Source organism: Rhinoderma darwinii, chromosome 3 (assembly GCF_050947455.1).
Source record: "Rhinoderma darwinii isolate aRhiDar2 chromosome 3, aRhiDar2.hap1, whole genome shotgun sequence".
NCBI classification, from domain to species: Eukaryota; Metazoa; Chordata; class Amphibia; order Anura; family Rhinodermatidae; genus Rhinoderma; species Rhinoderma darwinii.
Window position 1 is genome coordinate 261,792,286 of NC_134689.1, and position 16,945 is coordinate 261,809,230.

The window sequence follows — 16,945 nt, forward strand, 5'->3', positions numbered from 1 at the left end:
ATGAGGTCCTTTAATTACCTTGCTTTCCCTTCTTTGCACGCATTCTAGTTCAGCAATGTCCTTCTCATACACAGGTGCTCAAAACTGTACACAATATTCCATGTATGGTCTAACCGGTGATTTATAGAAATGCAGAGTTTATTGCATGAAATCATCTTAGAGGTCCAATTTCAACCTTAAGGACAAAAATAATATCTTGATTTTGCCTCTTTGTATTCCGATAGTCATAACTTTATTATTTTTCCGTCCTCATAGTCATATAAGGGCTTGTTTTTAGCGAGACAAGTTCTTGTTTTTAATGGCAGCATTTAATGTACTATATAATGTACTGAAAGAAAACTCTTTGTGGGGTGGAATGGAAAACACAAAAGCAATTTGTCCAATGCTTTTTGAGTAGTAAAAATTGCAAGTTTATTTTATTATTCAGGTTAATAGGATATCAATATGAATACACGTTTGCATGTATTTTCTACTGACGTGACGTGAATCTTTGGTGTAAAAGTGGCCGGTTAGCTCAGTTGGTTAGAGCGTGGTGCTAATAACGCCAAGGTCACGGGTTCGATCCCCGTACGGGCCGTGGAAGCTCACTTTTGTTACATGCTTGTTACAGAGTTGAATAGTTGATAATATTGAAAAAAGGTCCATCAAATTCAACCTATAAACCTGCTGTGTTGATCCAGAGGAAGGCAAAAACTGTCTTGGAGTGCATTCCAAAGTTGTCATTAGGGGAAAAATTCCTCCCTTACTCCAAATATGGCTATTAGAATAAATTCCTGGATCAAAGTTCCATCTCCAGAATCTGGTACAAATATGATGAAATTTTATATTTTTCAAAAAAACACTTATCAATGTGGCAGAGAGTTCAATCGTCGAACTGCTCTTACAGTAAAGAATCCCCGTCTGTGATGAGGTCCTTTAATTACCTTGCTTTCCCTTCTTTGCACGCATTCTAGTTCAGCAATGTCCTTCTCATACACAGGTGCTTAAAACTGTACACAATATTCCATGTATGGTGTAACCGGTCATTTATAGAAATGCAGAGTTTGTTGCATGAAATCATCTTAGAGGTTCAATTTCAACCTTAAGGACAAAAATAATATCTTGATTTTGCTTCTTTGTATTCCTATAGTCATAACTTTATTATTTTTCCATCCTCATAGTCATATAAGGGCTTGTTTTTAGCGAGACAAGTTCTTGTTTTTAATGGCAGCATTTAATGTACCATATAATGTACTGAAAGAAAACTCTTTGTGGGGTGGAATGGAAAACACAAAAGCAATTTGTCCAATGCTTTTTGAGTAGTAAAAATTTCAAGTTTATTTTATTATTCAGGTTAATAGGATATCAATATGAATACACGTTTGCATGTATTTTCTACTGACGTGACATGAATCTTTGGTGTAAAAGTGGCCGGTTAGCTCAGTTGGTTAGAGCATGGTGCTAATAACGCCAAGGTCACGGGTTCGATCCCCGTACTGGCCATGGAAGCTCACTTTTGTTACATGCTTGTTACAGAGTTGAATAGTTGATAATATTGAAAAAAGGTCCATCAAATTCAACCTATAAACCTGCCGTGTTGATCCAGAGGAAGGCAAAAACTGTCTTGGAGTGCATTCCAAAGTTGTCATTAGGGGAAAAATTCCTCCCTTACTCCAAATATGGCTATTAGAATAAATTCCTGGATCAAAGTTCCATCTCCAGAATCTGGTACAAATATGATGAAATTTTATATTTTTCAAAAAAACACTTTTCAATGTGGCAGAGAGTTCAATCGTTGAACTGCTCTTACAGTAAAGAATCCCCGTCTGTGATGAGGTCCTTTAATTACCTTGCTTTCCCTTCTTTGCACGCATTCTAGTTCAGCAATGTCCTTCTCATACACAGGTGCTCAAAACTGTACACAATATTCCATGTATGGTCTAACCCGTGAGTTATAGAAATGCAGAGTTTGTTGCATGAAATCATCTTAGAGGCCCAATTTCAACCTTAAGGACAAAAATAATATCTTGATTTTGCCTCTTTGTATTCCGATAGTCATAACTTTATTATTTTTCCGTCCTATTTATATTTTAAATTTTATATTTTTCAAAAAAACACTTTTCAATGTGGCAGAGAGTTCAATCGTTGAACTGCTCTTACAGTAAAGAATCCCCGTCTGTGATGAGGTCCTTTAATTACCTTGCTTTCCCTTCTTTGCACGCATTCTAGTTCAGCAATGTCCTTCTCATACACAGGTGCTCAAAACTGTACACAATATTCCATGTATGGTCTAACCCGTGATTTATAGAAATGCAGAGTTTGTTGCATGAAATCATCTTAGAGGTTCAATTTCAACCTTAAGGACAAAAATAATATCTTGATTTTGCCTCTTTGTATTCCGATAGTCATAACTTTATTATTTTTCCGTCCTCATAGTCATATAAGGGCTTGTTTTTAGCGAGACAAGTTCTTGTTTTTAATGGCAGCATTTAATGTACCATATAATGTACTGAAGAAAACTCTTTGTGGGGTGGAATGGAAAACACAAAAGCAATTTGTCCAATGCTTTTTGAGTAGTAAAAATTGCAAGTTTATTTTATTATTCAGGTTAATAGGATATCAATATGAATACAATGTAAATAAAATTGAATAAAAAACAATAGTAAAATTGCTGTTTTTTTAGTCACCACGCCACCTAAAATTAGAATAAAAACTGATCAAAAAGTCGCATGCACCCCAAGAAAACTGCAATGGATTCCTCAAGGTCTCTAGTTTCCAAAAAGGGGCCACTTTTGGGGGGTTTCCACTGTTTTAGCACCACAAGACCTCTTCAAACCGGACATGGTGCCTAATAAATTAAATTAAATTAATTAAATGTCACCTCTACTTTGCTCTAAATTCCTGTGAAACGCCTAAAGGGTTAATAAACTTTTTAAATGCTGTTGTGAATACTTTGAGGGGTCTAGTTTCTGAAATGGGGTGTTTGATAAGGGTGTCTAATATATGGGCCCCTCAAAGCAACTTCAGAACTGAGCTGGAAACTAAAAAATAAAATAAAAATGAGGCAATACTTCGCTTCTTACATTATACTGATAATGAGCCGTGCCCACCCCGAGATGACCCCAGTTTTGACCGTTTGTATAAACGGAGACCCCTATTAGACCATTTCAGTGCCCGGTTTTCCCAAGCATTCACCCCCGAGAAGTGTATTTCTATAGATGAATCCCTGGTACATTTGAAAGGGAGGCTTCAATTCCGCGAGTACCTGCCGGGTAAGAGGGCAAGGTATGGCGTGAAGATGTATAAGCTGCGAGAGTGCATCAGGGTATACCTACAGATTTAGGATATATGAAGGGAAGGACACCAGTTCTCAGCCCCCAGAATGCCCCCCCTTACTGGGAGTTAATACAAAAATTGTGTGGGATTTGGTGCACCCACTGCTGGACCAGGGTTACCACCTCTACCTGGATAATTTTTATACCAGCGTCCCACTCTTCAACTGCCTCGCTTCCAGAAGTCCTGCGGCATGCGGCACTTCTAGAAGAAACCTGAGAGGCCTCCCTACGACTCTGCTTGGGCAAACACTCAGAAGGGGTGAGAGCAGGGCACAATCTAGCAGCAACATATTGTGGGTCAAGTACAAGACCAGGGAGATGCCACACCAGTACCCATGTACCTGTACAAGGTACCAGTACAGGGACCCCCAAACTAGACTGCATCCTGGACTACAATAGGTACATGGGAGGGGTGGACTTGTCAGATCAAGTCCTGAAGCCTTACAGTACTTCTGGAAGCGGGGCCACAGGCATCGTACCAGGGCAACACTTTTTAGGGGAAGTTCCCCAAACTGGCAAGAAGGGAAAAAGTCAAAAGAGGTGCAGAGTCTGCTATAAGAGGGGGATAAGGAAGGACACAATATATCAATGTGACGCGTGTCCCGAAAAACCAGAGCTCTGTATGAAAGAGTGTTTTCAAATTTATCATCCATCCCTTTATTTTTAATTTACCCCAGTTTTACTCGCTCTGATCCACTTCGCACAGCTTACCCCTCCTCATCTTTCCCCTCTGAGCCCTGCTGCGTGCCCAGGCAGCTGATAACAGCCACATGTAGGGTATTGCCGTACCCGGGAGAGCCAACATTACAGTTTATGAGGTGTATATCTCCGGTGGCGCATGCTGGGCACAATATATCGGACACTGAATTGGCATATATGTATAGAAAATTGCAAATTTCACTCTGCACCAACTGCTGCACATTATCTTTTACACAATACCTGTGGGGTCAAAATGCTCACTACACCTCTAGATGAATTCCTTAAGGGGTGTCGTTTTTAAAACGGGGTCACTTCTCGGGGGTTTCAACTGTACTGGTACCTCAGGGGCTTCTGCATACATGACTTTGCACCAGAAAATTCCCAGTAGGCCACATGGTGGTCCTTTCCTTCTGAGCCCTCCCATGGGCCCAAACGGCAGTTTATCACCACAAATAGGGTATTGCTACACTCAGGACAAATTGGGCAACAAAATGCGGTATTTTATTCCTTGTGAAAATAAGAAATTTTGAGCCAAAACTACATCTTATTGGAAAAAATTACATTTTTTTGAATTCACAGCCCAATTCAAATAAATTCTGTGAAAAAACTGTGGAGTCTAAATGGTCACAACACCCATAAATGAATTCCTTGAGGGCTGTAGTTTCCAAAATGGGGTCACTTCTGGTGGGTTTCCATTGCTTTGATACCTTTGGGGCTCTGCAAATGCGACATGGCACCCGAAAACCAATCCAGCAAAATCTGGGCTCCAAAGAACACATAGCGCTCCTTTCCTTCTAATACCTCCCATGGGCCCAAACGGCAGTTTATGGCCACAAATAGGGTATTGCCGCACTCAGGACAAATTTGGCAACAAAATGGGGTATTTTATTCGTTGTGAAAATAAGACATTTTGAGCCAAAACTACATCTTATTGGAAAAAAGTTGTTTTTTTTAAATTCACAGCCCAATTCAAATAAGTTCTGTGAAAAAACTGTGGGGTCTAAATGGTCACAACACCCATAAATAAATTCCTTGAGGGGTTTTGTTTCCAAAATGGGGTCACTTTTGGTGGGTTTCCATTGCTTTGATACCTCTGAGGCTCTGCAAATGCGACATGGCACCCGAAAACCAATCCAGCAAAATCTGGACTCCAACAAACACATAGCGCTCCTTTCCTTCTGAGGCCTCCCATGGGCCCAAACAGCAGTTTATCACCACAAATGGGGTATTGCCGCACTCAGGACAAATTGGGCAACAAAATGGGGCATTTTGTTCCCTGTGAAAATAAGAAATTCTGATCAAAAATTACATCTTATTGGAAAAATTGTCATTCTTTTAATTTCACAGCCGAATTCAAATACGCGCTGTGAAAAAACTACGGGGTCAAAATGGTAACAATAACCATAAATTAATTCCTTGAGGGGTGCAGTTTCCAAAATGGGGTCAGTTTTGGGGGATTCCTACTGTTTTGGCACCTCAACACCTCTCCAAACCTGGCATGCTGCCTAAAATATATGCTAATAAAAAAGCACCACCAAAATGCACTAGGTGCTTCTTTGCTTCTGGGGCTTGTGTTTTAGTCCACGAGCGCACTAGAGCCACATGTGGGACATTTCTAAAAACTGAAGAATCTGGACAATACATATTTAGTAGTGTTTCTCTGGTAAAACCTTCTTTGTTACAGAAAAAAAATTGAATAAAATTGAAATTCAGAAATAAAAACGAAATTTGCAAATTTCACCTCCACTTTGCTTTAATTCCTGTGAAATGCCTGAAGGGTTAAAAAACTTTCTAAATGCTGTTTTGAATACTTTGAGGGGTCTAGTTTTTAAAATGGGGTGCTTTATGGGGGTTTCTAATACATAGGCCCCTCAAAGCCACTTCAGAACTGAACAGGTACCTTAAAAAAAAGGCTTTTGAAATTTTCTTAAACATATGAGAAATTGCTGTTTATGTTCTAAGCCTTGTAACGTCCAAGAAAAATAAAATAATGTTCAAAAAACGATGCCAATCTAAAGTAGACATATGGGAAATGTGAACTAGTGACCATTGTGGGTGGTATAACCGTCTGTTTTTCAAGCAGATGCATTTAAATTCTGAAAAATGCTATTTTTTCTAAATTTTCTCTAAATTTTGCAATTTTTCTCAAATAAAGACTGAATATATCGACCAAATTTTACCACGAACATGAAGCCCAAAGTGTCACGAGAAAACAATCTCGGAATCGCTTGGATAGGTTTAAGCATTCCGACGTTATTACCACATAAAGTAAAATATGTCAGATTTAAAAAATGGGCTCTGAGCCTTAAGGCCCAAACTAGGCTGCGTCCTTAAGGGGTTAAGGACAAAAATAATATCTTGATTTTGCCTCTTTGTATTCCGATAGTCATAACTTTATTATTTTTCCGTCCTCATAGTCATATAAGGGCTTGTTTTTAGCGAGACAAGTTCTTGTTTTTAATGGCAGCATTTAATGTACCATATAATGTACTGAAAGAAAACTCTTTGTGGGGTGGAATGGAAAACACAAAAGCAATTTGTCCAATGCTTTTTGAGTAGTAAAAATTGCAAGTTTATTTTATTATTCAGGTTAAAAGGATATCAATATGAATACACGTTTGCATGTATTTTCTACTGACGCGACGTGAATCTTTGGTGTAAAAGTGGCCGGTTAGCTCAGTTGGTTAGAGCGTGGTGCTAATAACACCAAGGTCATGGGTTCGATCCCCGTACGGGCCATGGAAGCTCACTTTTGTTACATGCTTGTTACAGAGTTGAATAGTTGATAATATTGAAAAAAGGTCCATCAAATTCAACCTATAAACCTGCCGTGTTGATCCTGAGGAAGGCAAAAACTGTCTTGGAGTGCATTCCAATGTTGTCATTAGGGGAAAAATTCCTCCCTTACTCCAAATATGGCTATTAGAATAAATTCCTGGATCAAAGTTCCATCTCCAGAATCTGGTACATATATGATGACATTTTATATTTTTCAAAAAAACACTTTTCAATGTGGCAGAGAGTTCAATCGTCGAACTGCTCTTACAGTAAAGAATCCCCGTCTGTGATGAGGTCCTTTAATTACCTTGCTTTCCCTTCTTTGCACGCATTCTAGTTCAGCAATGTCCTTCTCATACAGAGGTGCTTAAAACTGTACACAATATTCCATGTATGGTCTAACCGGTGATTTATAGAAATGCAGAGTTTGTTGCATGAAATCATCTTAGAGGTTCAATTTCAACCTTAAGGACAAAAATAATATCTTGATTTTGCCTCTTTGTATTCCGATAGTCATAACTTTATTATTTTTCCGTCCTCATAGTCATATAAGGGCTTGTTTTTAGCGAGACAAGTTCTTGTTTTTAATGGCAGCATTTAATGTACCATATAATGTACTGAAGAAAACTCTTTGTGGGGTGGAATGGAAAACACAAAAGCAATTTGTCCAATGCTTTTTGAGTAGTAAAAATTGCAAGTTTATTTTATTATTCAGGTTAATAGGATATCAATATGAATACACGTTTGCATGTATTTTCTACTGACGTGACGTGAATCTTTGGTGTAAAAGTGGCCGGTTAGCTCAGTTGGTTAGAGCGTGGTGCTAATAACGCCAAGGTCACGGGTTCGATCCCCGTACGGGCCATGGAAGCTCACTTTTGTTACATGCTTGTTACAGAGTTGAATAGTTGATAATATTGAAAAAAGGTCCATCAAATTCAACCTATAAACCTGCCGTGTTGATCCAGAGGAAGGCAAAAACTGTCTTGGAGTGCATTCCAATGTTGTCATTAGGGGAAAAATTCCTCCCTTACTCCAAATATGGCTATTAGAATAAATTCCTGGATCAAAGTTCCATCTCCAGAATCTGGTACAAATATGATGACATTTTATATTTTTCAAAAAAACACTTTTCAATGTGGCAGAGAGTTCAATCGTCGAACTGCTCTTACAGTAAAGAATCCCCGTCTGTGATGAGGTCCTTTAATTACCTTGCTTTCCCTTCTTTGCACGCATTCTAGTTCAGCAATGTCCTTCTCATACACAGGTGCTCAAAACTGTACACAATATTCCATGTATGGTCTAACCGGTGATTTATAGAAATGCAGAGTTTGTTGCATGAAATCATCTTAGAGGTCCAATTTCAACCTTAAGGACAAAAATAATATCTTGATTTTGCCTCTTTGTATTCCGATAGTCATAACTTTATTATTTTTCCGTCCTCATAGTCATATAAGGGCTTGTTTTTAGCGAGACAAGTTCTTGTTTTTAATGGCAGCATTTAATGTACCATATAATGTACTGAAAGAAAACTCTTTGTGGGGTGGAATGGAAAACACAAAAGCAATTTGTCCAATGCTTTTTGAGTAGTAAAAATTGCAAGTTTATTTTATTATTCAGGTTAATAGGATATCAATATGAATACACGTTTGCATGTATTTTCTACTGACGTGACGTGAGTCTTTGGTGTAAAAGTGGCCGGTTAGCTCAGTTGGTTAGAGCGTGGTGCTAATAACGCCAAGGTCACGGGTTCGATCCCCGTACGGGCCATGGAAGCTCTCTTTTGTTACATGCTTGTTACAGAGTTGAATAGTTGATAATATTGAAAAAAGGTCCATCAAATTCAACCTATAAACCTGCCGTGTTGATCCAGAGGAAGGCAAAAACTGTCTTGGAGTGCATTCCAATGTTGTCATTAGGGGAAAAATTCCTCCCTTACTCCAAATATGGCTATTAGAATAAATTCCTGGATCAAAGTTCCATCTCCAGAATCTGGTACAAATATGATGACATTTTATATTTTTCAAAAAAACACTTTTCAATGTGGCAGAGAGTTCAATCGTCGAACTGCTCTTACAGTAAAGAATCCCCGTCTGTGATGAGGTCCTTTAATTACCTTGCTTTCCCTTCTTTGCACGCATTCTAGTTCAGCAATGTCCTTCTCATACACAGGTGCTCAAAACTGTACACAATATTCCATGTATGGTCTAACCGGTGATTTATAGAAATGCAGAGTTTGTTGCATGAAATCATCTTAGAGGTCCAATTTCAACCTTAAGGACAAAAATAATATCTTGATTTTGCCTCTTTGTATTCCGATAGTCATAACTTTATTATTTTTCCGTCCTCATAGTCATATAAGGGCTTGTTTTTAGTGAGACAAGTTCTTGTTTTTAATGGCAGCATTTAATGTACCATATAATGTACTGAAAGAAAACTCTTTGTGGGGTGGAATGGAAAACACAAAAGCAATTTGTCCAATGCTTTTTGAGTAGTAAAAATTGCAAGTTTATTTTATTATTCAGGTTAATAGGATATCAATATGAATACACGTTTGCATGTATTTTCTACTGACGTGACGTGAATCTTTGGTGTAAAAGTGGCCGGTTAGCTCAGTTGGTTAGAGCGTGGTGCTAATAACACCAAGGTCATGGGTTCGATCCCCGTACGGGCCATGGAAGCTCACTTTTGTTACATGCTTGTTACAGAGTTGAATAGTTGATAATATTGAAAAAAGGTCCATCAAATTCAACCTATAAACCTGCCGTGTTGATCCAGAGGAAGGCAAAAACTGTCTTGGAGTGCATTCCAATGTTGTCATTAGGGGAAAAATTCCTCCCTTACTCCAAATATGGCTATTAGAATAAATTCCTGGATCAAAGTTCCATCTCCAGAATCTGGTACAAATATGATGACATTTTATATTTTTCAAAAAAACACTTTTCAATGTGGCAGAGAGTTCAATCGTCGAACTGCTCTTACAGTAAAGAATCCCCGTCTGTGATGAGGTCCTTTAATTACCTTGCTTTCCCTTCTTTGCACGCATTCTAGTTCAGCAATGTCCTTCTCATACACAGGTGCTTAAAACTGTACACAATATTCCATGTATGGTCTAACCGGTGATTTATAGAAATGCAGAGTTTGTTGCATGAAATCATCTTAGAGGTTCAATTTCAACCTTAAGGACAAAAATAATATCTTGATTTTGCCTCTTTGTATTCCGATAGTCATAACTTTATTATTTTTCCGTCCTCATAGTCATATAAGGGCTTGTTTTTAGCGAGACAAGTTCTTGTTTTTAATGGCAGCATTTAATGTACCATATAATGTACTGAAAGAAAACTCCTCTTTGTGGGGTGGAATGGAAAACACAAAAGCAATTTGTCCAATGCTTTTTGAGTAGTAAAAATTGCAAGTTTATTTTATTATTCAGGTTAATAGGATATCAATATGAATACACGTTTGCATGTATTTTCTACTGACGTGACGTGAATCTTTGGTGTAAAAGTGGCCGGTTAGCTCAGTTGGTTAGAGCGTGGTGCTAATAACGCCAAGGTCACGGGTTCGATCCCCGTACGGGCCATGGAAGCTCACTTTTGTTACATGCTTGTTACAGAGTTGAATAGTTGATAATATTGAAAAAAGGTCCATCAAATTCAACCTATAAACCTGCCGTGTTGATCCAGAGGAAGGCAAAAACTGTCTTGGAGTGCATTCCAATGTTGTCATTAGGGGAAAAATTCCTCCCTTACTCCAAATATGGCTATTAGAATAAATTCCTGGATCAAAGTTCCATCTCCAGAATCTGGTACAAATATGATGAAATTTTATATTTTTCAAAAAAACACTTATCAATGTGGCAGAGAGTTCAATCGTCGAACTGCTCTTACAGTAAAGAATCCCCGTCTGTGATGAGGTCCTTTAATTACCTTGCTTTCCCTTCTTTGCACGCATTCTAGTTCAGCAATGTCCTTCTCATACACAGGTGCTCAAAACTGTACACAATATTCCATGTATGGTCTAACCGGTGATTTATAGAAATGCAGAGTTTGTTGCATGAAATCATCTTAGAGGTCCAATTTCAACCTTAAGGACAAAAATAATATCTTGATTTTGCCTCTTTGTATTCCGATAGTCATAACTTTATTATTTTTCCGTCCTCATAGTCATATAAGGGCTTGTTTTTAGCGAGACAAGTTCTTGTTTTTAATGGCAGCATTTAATGTACCATATAATGTACTGAAAGAAAACTCTTTGTGGGGTGGAATGGAAAACACAAAAGCAATTTGTCCAATGCTTTTTGAGTAGTAAAAATTGCAAGTTTATTTTATTATTCAGGTTAATAGGATATCAATATGAATACACGTTTGCATGTATTTTCTACTGACGTGTCGTGAATCTTTGGTGTAAAAGTGGCCGGTTAGCTCAGTTGGTTAGAGCGTGGTGCTAATAACGCCAAGGTCACGGGTTCGATCCCCGTACGGGCCATGGAAGCTCACTTTTGTTACATGCTTGTTACAGAGTTGAATAGTTGATAATATTGAAAAAAGGTCCATCAAATTCAACCTATAAACCTGCCGTGTTGATCCAGAGGAAGGCAAAAACTGTCTTGGAGTGCATTCCAATGTTGTCATTAGGGGAAAAATTCCTCCCTTACTCCAAATATGGCTATTAGAATAAATTCCTGGATCAAAGTTCCATCTCCAGAATCTGGTACAAATATGATGACATTTTATATTTTTCAAAAAAACACTTTTCAATGTGGCAGAGAGTTCAATCGTCGAACTGCTCTTACAGTAAAGAATCCCCGTCTGTGATGAGGTCCTTTAATTACCTTGCTTTCCCTTCTTTGCACGCATTCTAGTTCAGCAATGTCCTTCTCATACACAGGTGCTCAAAACTGTACACAATATTCCATGTATGGTCTAACCGGTGATTTATAGAAATGCAGAGTTTGTTGCATGAAATCATCTTAGAGGTTCAATTTCAACCTTAAGGACAAAAATAATATCTTGATTTTGCCTCTTTGTATTCCGATAGTCATAACTTTATTATTTTTCCGTCCTCATAGTCATATAAGGGCTTGTTTTTAGCGAGACAAGTTCTTGTTTTTAATGGCAGCATTTAATGTACTGAAGAAAACTCTTTGTGGGGTGGAATGGAAAACACAAAAGCAATTTGTCCAATGCTTTTTGAGTAGTAAAAATTGCAAGTTTATTTTATTATTCAGGTTAATAGGATATCAATATGAATACACGTTTGCATGTATTTTCTACTGACGTGACGTGAATCTTTGGTGTAAAAGTGGCTGGTTAGCTCAGTTGGTTAGAGCGTGGTGCTAATAACGCCAAGGTCACGGGTTCGATCCCCGTACGGGCCATGGAAGCTCACTTTTGTTACATGCTTGTTACAGAGTTGAATAGTTGATAATATTGAAAAAAGGTCCATCAAATTCAACCTATAAACCTGCCGTGTTGATCCAGAGGAAGGCAAAAACTGTCTTGGAGTGCATTCCAATGTTGTCATTAGGGGAAAAATTCCTCCCTTACTCCAAATATGGCTATTAGAATAAATTCCTGGATCAAAGTTCCATCTCCAGAATCTGGTACAAATATGATGACATTTTATATTTTTCAAAAAAACACTTTTCAATGTGGCAGAGAGTTCAATCGTCGAACTGCTCTTACAGTAAAGAATCCCCGTCTGTGATGAGGTCCTTTAATTACCTTGCTTTCCCTTCTTTGCACGCATTCTAGTTCAGCAATGTCCTTCTCATACAGAGGTGCTTAAAACTGTACACAATATTCCATGTATGGTCTAACCGGTGATTTATAGAAATGCAGAGTTTGTTGCATGAAATCATCTTAGAGGTTCAATTTCAACCTTAAGGACAAAAATAATATCTTGATTTTGCCTCTTTGTATTCCGATAGTCATAACTTTATTATTTTTCCGTCCTCATAGTCATATAAGGGCTTGTTTTTAGCGAGACAAGTTCTTGTTTTTAATGGCAGCATTTAATGTACCATATAATGTACTGAAGAAAACTCTTTGTGGGGTGGAATGGAAAACACAAAAGCAATTTGTCCAATGCTTTTTGAGTAGTAAAAATTGCAAGTTTATTTTATTATTCAGGTTAATAGGATATCAATATGAATACACGTTTGCATGTATTTTCTACTGACGTGACGTGAATCTTTGGTGTAAAAGTGGCCGGTTAGCTCAGTTGGTTAGAGCGTGGTGCTAATAACGCCAAGGTCACGGGTTCGATCCCCGTACGGGCCATGGAAGCTCACTTTTGTTACATGCTTGTTACAGAGTTGAATAGTTGATAATATTGAAAAAAGGTCCATCAAATTCAACCTATAAACCTGCCGTGTTGATCCAGAGGAAGGCAAAAACTGTCTTGGAGTGCATTCCAATGTTGTCATTAGGGGAAAAATTCCTCCCTTACTCCAAATATGGCTATTAGAATAAATTCCTGGATCAAAGTTCCATCTCCAGAATCTGGTACAAATATGATGACATTTTATATTTTTCAAAAAAACACTTTTCAATGTGGCAGAGAGTTCAATCGTCGAACTGCTCTTACAGTAAAGAATCCCCGTCTGTGATGAGGTCCTTTAATTACCTTGCTTTCCCTTCTTTGCACGCATTCTAGTTCAGCAATGTCCTTCTCATACAGAGGTGCTTAAAACTGTACACAATATTCCATGTATGGTCTAACCGGTGATTTATAGAAATGCAGAGTTTGTTGCATGAAATCATCTTAGAGGTTCAATTTCAACCTTAAGGACAAAAATAATATCTTGATTTTGCCTCTTTGTATTCCGATAGTCATAACTTTATTATTTTTCCGTCCTCATAGTCATATAAGGGCTTGTTTTTAGCGAGACAAGTTCTTGTTTTTAATGGCAGCATTTAATGTACCATATAATGTACTGAAGAAAACTCTTTGTGGGGTGGAATGGAAAACACAAAAGCAATTTGTCCAATGCTTTTTGAGTAGTAAAAATTGCAAGTTTATTTTATTATTCAGGTTAATAGGATATCAATATGAATACACGTTTGCATGTATTTTCTACTGACGTGACGTGAATCTTTGGTGTAAAAGTGGCCGGTTAGCTCAGTTGGTTAGAGCGTGGTGCTAATAACGCCAAGGTCACGGGTTCGATCCCCGTACGGGCCATGGAAGCTCACTTTTGTTACATGCTTGTTACAGAGTTGAATAGTTGATAATATTGAAAAGAGGTCTATCAAATTCAACCTATAAACCTGCCGTGTTGATCCAGAGGAAGGCAAAAACTGTCTTGGAGTGCATTCCAATGTTGTCATTAGGGGAAAAATTCCTCCCTTACTCCAAATATGGCTATTAGAATAAATTCCTGGATCAAAGTTCCATCTCCAGAATCTGGTACAAATATGATGACATTTTATATTTTTCAAAAAAACACTTTTCAATGTGGCAGAGAGTTCAATCGTCGAACTGCTCTTACAGTAAAGAATCCCCGTCTGTGATGAGGTCCTTTAATTACCTTGCTTTCCCTTCTTTGCACGCATTCTAGTTCAGCAATGTCCTTCTCATACACAGGTGCTCAAAACTGTACACAATATTCCATGTATGGTCTAACCGGTGATTTATAGAAATGCAGAGTTTGTTGCATGAAATCATCTTAGAGGTTCAATTTCAACCTTAAGGACAAAAATAATATCTTGATTTTGCCTCTTTGTATTCCGATAGTCATAACTTTATTATTTTTCCGTCCTCATAGTCATATAAGGGCTTGTTTTTAGCGAGACAAGTTCTTGTTTTTAATGGCAGCATTTAATGTACCATATAATGTACTGAAGAAAACTCTTTGTGGGGTGGAATGGAAAACACAAAAGCAATTTGTCCAATGCTTTTTGAGTAGTAAAAATTGCAAGTTTATTTTATTATTCAAGTTAATAGGATATCAATATGAATACACGTTTGCATGTATTTTCTACTGACGTGACGTGAATCTTTGGTGTAAAAGTGGCCTGTTAGCTCAGTTGGTTAGAGCGTGGTGCTAATAACGCCAAGGTCACGGGTTCGATCCCCGTACGGGCCATGGAAGCTCACTTTTGTTACATGCTTGTTACAGAGTTGAATAGTTGATAATATTGAAAAAAGGTCCATCAAATTCAACCTATAAACCTGCCGTGTTGATCCAGAGGAAGGCAAAAACTGTCTTGGAGTGCATTCCAATGTTGTCATTAGGGGAAAAATTCCTCCCTTACTCCAAATATGGCTATTAGAATAAATTCCTGGATCAAAGTTCCATCTCCAGAATCTGGTACAAATATGATGACATTTTATATTTTTCAAAAAAACACTTTTCAATGTGGCAGAGAGTTCAATCGTCGAACTGCTCTTACAGTAAAGAATCCCCGTCTGTGATGAGGTCCTTTAATTACCTTGCTTTCCCTTCTTTGCACGCATTCTAGTTCAGCAATGTCCTTCTCATACACAGGTGCTTAAAACTGTACACAATATTCCATGTATGGTCTAACCGGTGATTTATAGAAATGCAGAGTTTGTTGCATGAAATCATCTTAGAGGTTCAATTTCAACCTTAACCCCTTAACGCCGAAGGACGGATATATCCGTCCTCAGCAGCTGCTAGTTCGCGCAGGAGGACGGATATATCCGTCCTGTGATGGCGCGGGTACTGAGACTGTACCCACGCGATCAGCGGCAGGAGCACGGCTGTTATACACAGCCTGGCTCCTGCTGCAACTGCCGGAATCGAAGCGCGCGCCGATTCCGGCAGTTTAACCCATTAAATGCCGCTGTCAATAGTGACAGCGGCATTTAATGTGTTTGACAGAAGGGGGAACTCCCTCTGTCTCCCGATCGGCGCCCCCGCAAACAAATCGCGGGTCGCCGTCGGGTTTCCATGACAGCCGGGGGTCTAACAAAGACCCCCAGGTCTGTCTTCAGCATCTGCCTGTTAGGCGATGCCAGAGGCATGACCTAACAGGTTGCCTGTCAGTTTTACACTGACAGGCAATAATGCTTTGGTATACGAAGTATACCAAAGCATTATATATGCGATCGGCACATCGCATAGTGAAGTCCCCTGGTGGGACTAAAAAAAAAAAAGTAAAACAGTTAAATAAAGTTTGTGAAAAAAAAAAAAAAAAAATTACAGTCAAAGTCAAATAAAACTACTTTTTTGCCCCAAAAAGTGGTTTTATTTAATAAAACGGTCAAAACAAATCACACATACACATATATGGTATCCCAGCGATCGTAACAACTTGACCAATAAAATCAACACATTAATTAAACCGCCGGATTAACGGCGTCCAAAGAAAACGCAAAAAACTACGGCAAAATTCTCTCTTTTCTCCCATTCCCCCCATAAAAAATAAAATAAAAGTTAATCTATAAGTCCTATGTACCCCAAAATAGTACTAATGAAAACTACACATTGTCCCGCAAAAATCAAGCCCACGTACGGCCACATCGACGGAAAAATAAAAAAATGACGGCTCTTGGAACGCGGCGATGCAAAAACAAGTAATTTTTTTCTAAAAGGGTTTTTATTGTGCAAACGTAGAAAAAACATATAAAACCTTTACATATTTGGTATCCCCGTAATCGTGCCGACCCATAGAATAAAGTTAACATGTTATTTACGCTGCATAGTAAACGGCGTAAATTTATAATGTGAAAATTAATGCTGGAATAGCTGCTTATTTTCAATTCTCTCCTAAAATAAAGTTAATAAAAGTTAATCAATATATTATAAGCATCTAAAAATGGTGCAATTACAAAATACAACTCGTCCCGGAAAAAACAAGCCCTTATACAGCTATGTAGACGGAATAAAAAAAGAGTTACGACTCTTGGAATGCGACCGTGAAAAAACAAAAAATAACCCTTGGTCATTAACGTGCAAAATGGCCCGGTCATTAAGGGGTTAAGGACAAAAATAATATCTTGATTTTGCCTCTTTGTATTCCGATAGTCATAACTTTATTATTTTTCCGTCCTCATAGTCATATAAGGGCTTGTTTTTAGCGAGACAAGTTCTTGTTTTTAATGGCAGCATTTAATGTACCATATAATGTACTGAAAGAAAACTCCTCTTTGTGGGGTGGAATGGAAAACACAAAAGCAATTTG

At 38.1% G+C, this 16,945-nt stretch overlaps 10 non-coding genes across 10 annotated transcripts; all 10 read left to right on the forward strand.

Moving 5' to 3' along the window:
* The first annotated feature begins 503 nt into the window (after positions 1-503).
* TRNAI-AAU (transfer RNA isoleucine (anticodon AAU)) lies at positions 504-577 on the forward strand. The gene has a single exon. It is a non-coding gene; the product is annotated as a tRNA-Ile (tRNA).
* An 831-nt stretch (positions 578-1,408) lies between these two features.
* Positions 1,409-1,482, forward strand: TRNAI-AAU (transfer RNA isoleucine (anticodon AAU)). The gene has a single exon. It is a non-coding gene; the product is annotated as a tRNA-Ile (tRNA).
* A 6,100-nt stretch (positions 1,483-7,582) lies between these two features.
* Positions 7,583-7,656, forward strand: TRNAI-AAU (transfer RNA isoleucine (anticodon AAU)). Its single transcript has one exon. It is a non-coding gene; the product is annotated as a tRNA-Ile (tRNA).
* An 831-nt stretch (positions 7,657-8,487) lies between these two features.
* TRNAI-AAU (transfer RNA isoleucine (anticodon AAU)) lies at positions 8,488-8,561 on the forward strand. Its single transcript has one exon. It is a non-coding gene; the product is annotated as a tRNA-Ile (tRNA).
* Positions 8,562-10,300: 1,739 nt separating this feature from the next.
* On the forward strand, positions 10,301-10,374 carry TRNAI-AAU (transfer RNA isoleucine (anticodon AAU)). Its single transcript has one exon. It is a non-coding gene; the product is annotated as a tRNA-Ile (tRNA).
* An 831-nt stretch (positions 10,375-11,205) lies between these two features.
* Positions 11,206-11,279, forward strand: TRNAI-AAU (transfer RNA isoleucine (anticodon AAU)). Its single transcript has one exon. It is a non-coding gene; the product is annotated as a tRNA-Ile (tRNA).
* An 818-nt stretch (positions 11,280-12,097) lies between these two features.
* Positions 12,098-12,171, forward strand: TRNAI-AAU (transfer RNA isoleucine (anticodon AAU)). The gene has a single exon. It is a non-coding gene; the product is annotated as a tRNA-Ile (tRNA).
* Positions 12,172-13,001: 830 nt separating this feature from the next.
* Positions 13,002-13,075, forward strand: TRNAI-AAU (transfer RNA isoleucine (anticodon AAU)). Its single transcript has one exon. It is a non-coding gene; the product is annotated as a tRNA-Ile (tRNA).
* An 830-nt stretch (positions 13,076-13,905) lies between these two features.
* TRNAI-AAU (transfer RNA isoleucine (anticodon AAU)) lies at positions 13,906-13,979 on the forward strand. The gene has a single exon. It is a non-coding gene; the product is annotated as a tRNA-Ile (tRNA).
* Positions 13,980-14,809: 830 nt separating this feature from the next.
* Positions 14,810-14,883, forward strand: TRNAI-AAU (transfer RNA isoleucine (anticodon AAU)). The gene has a single exon. It is a non-coding gene; the product is annotated as a tRNA-Ile (tRNA).
* The last annotated feature ends 2,062 nt before the right edge of the window (positions 14,884-16,945 follow it).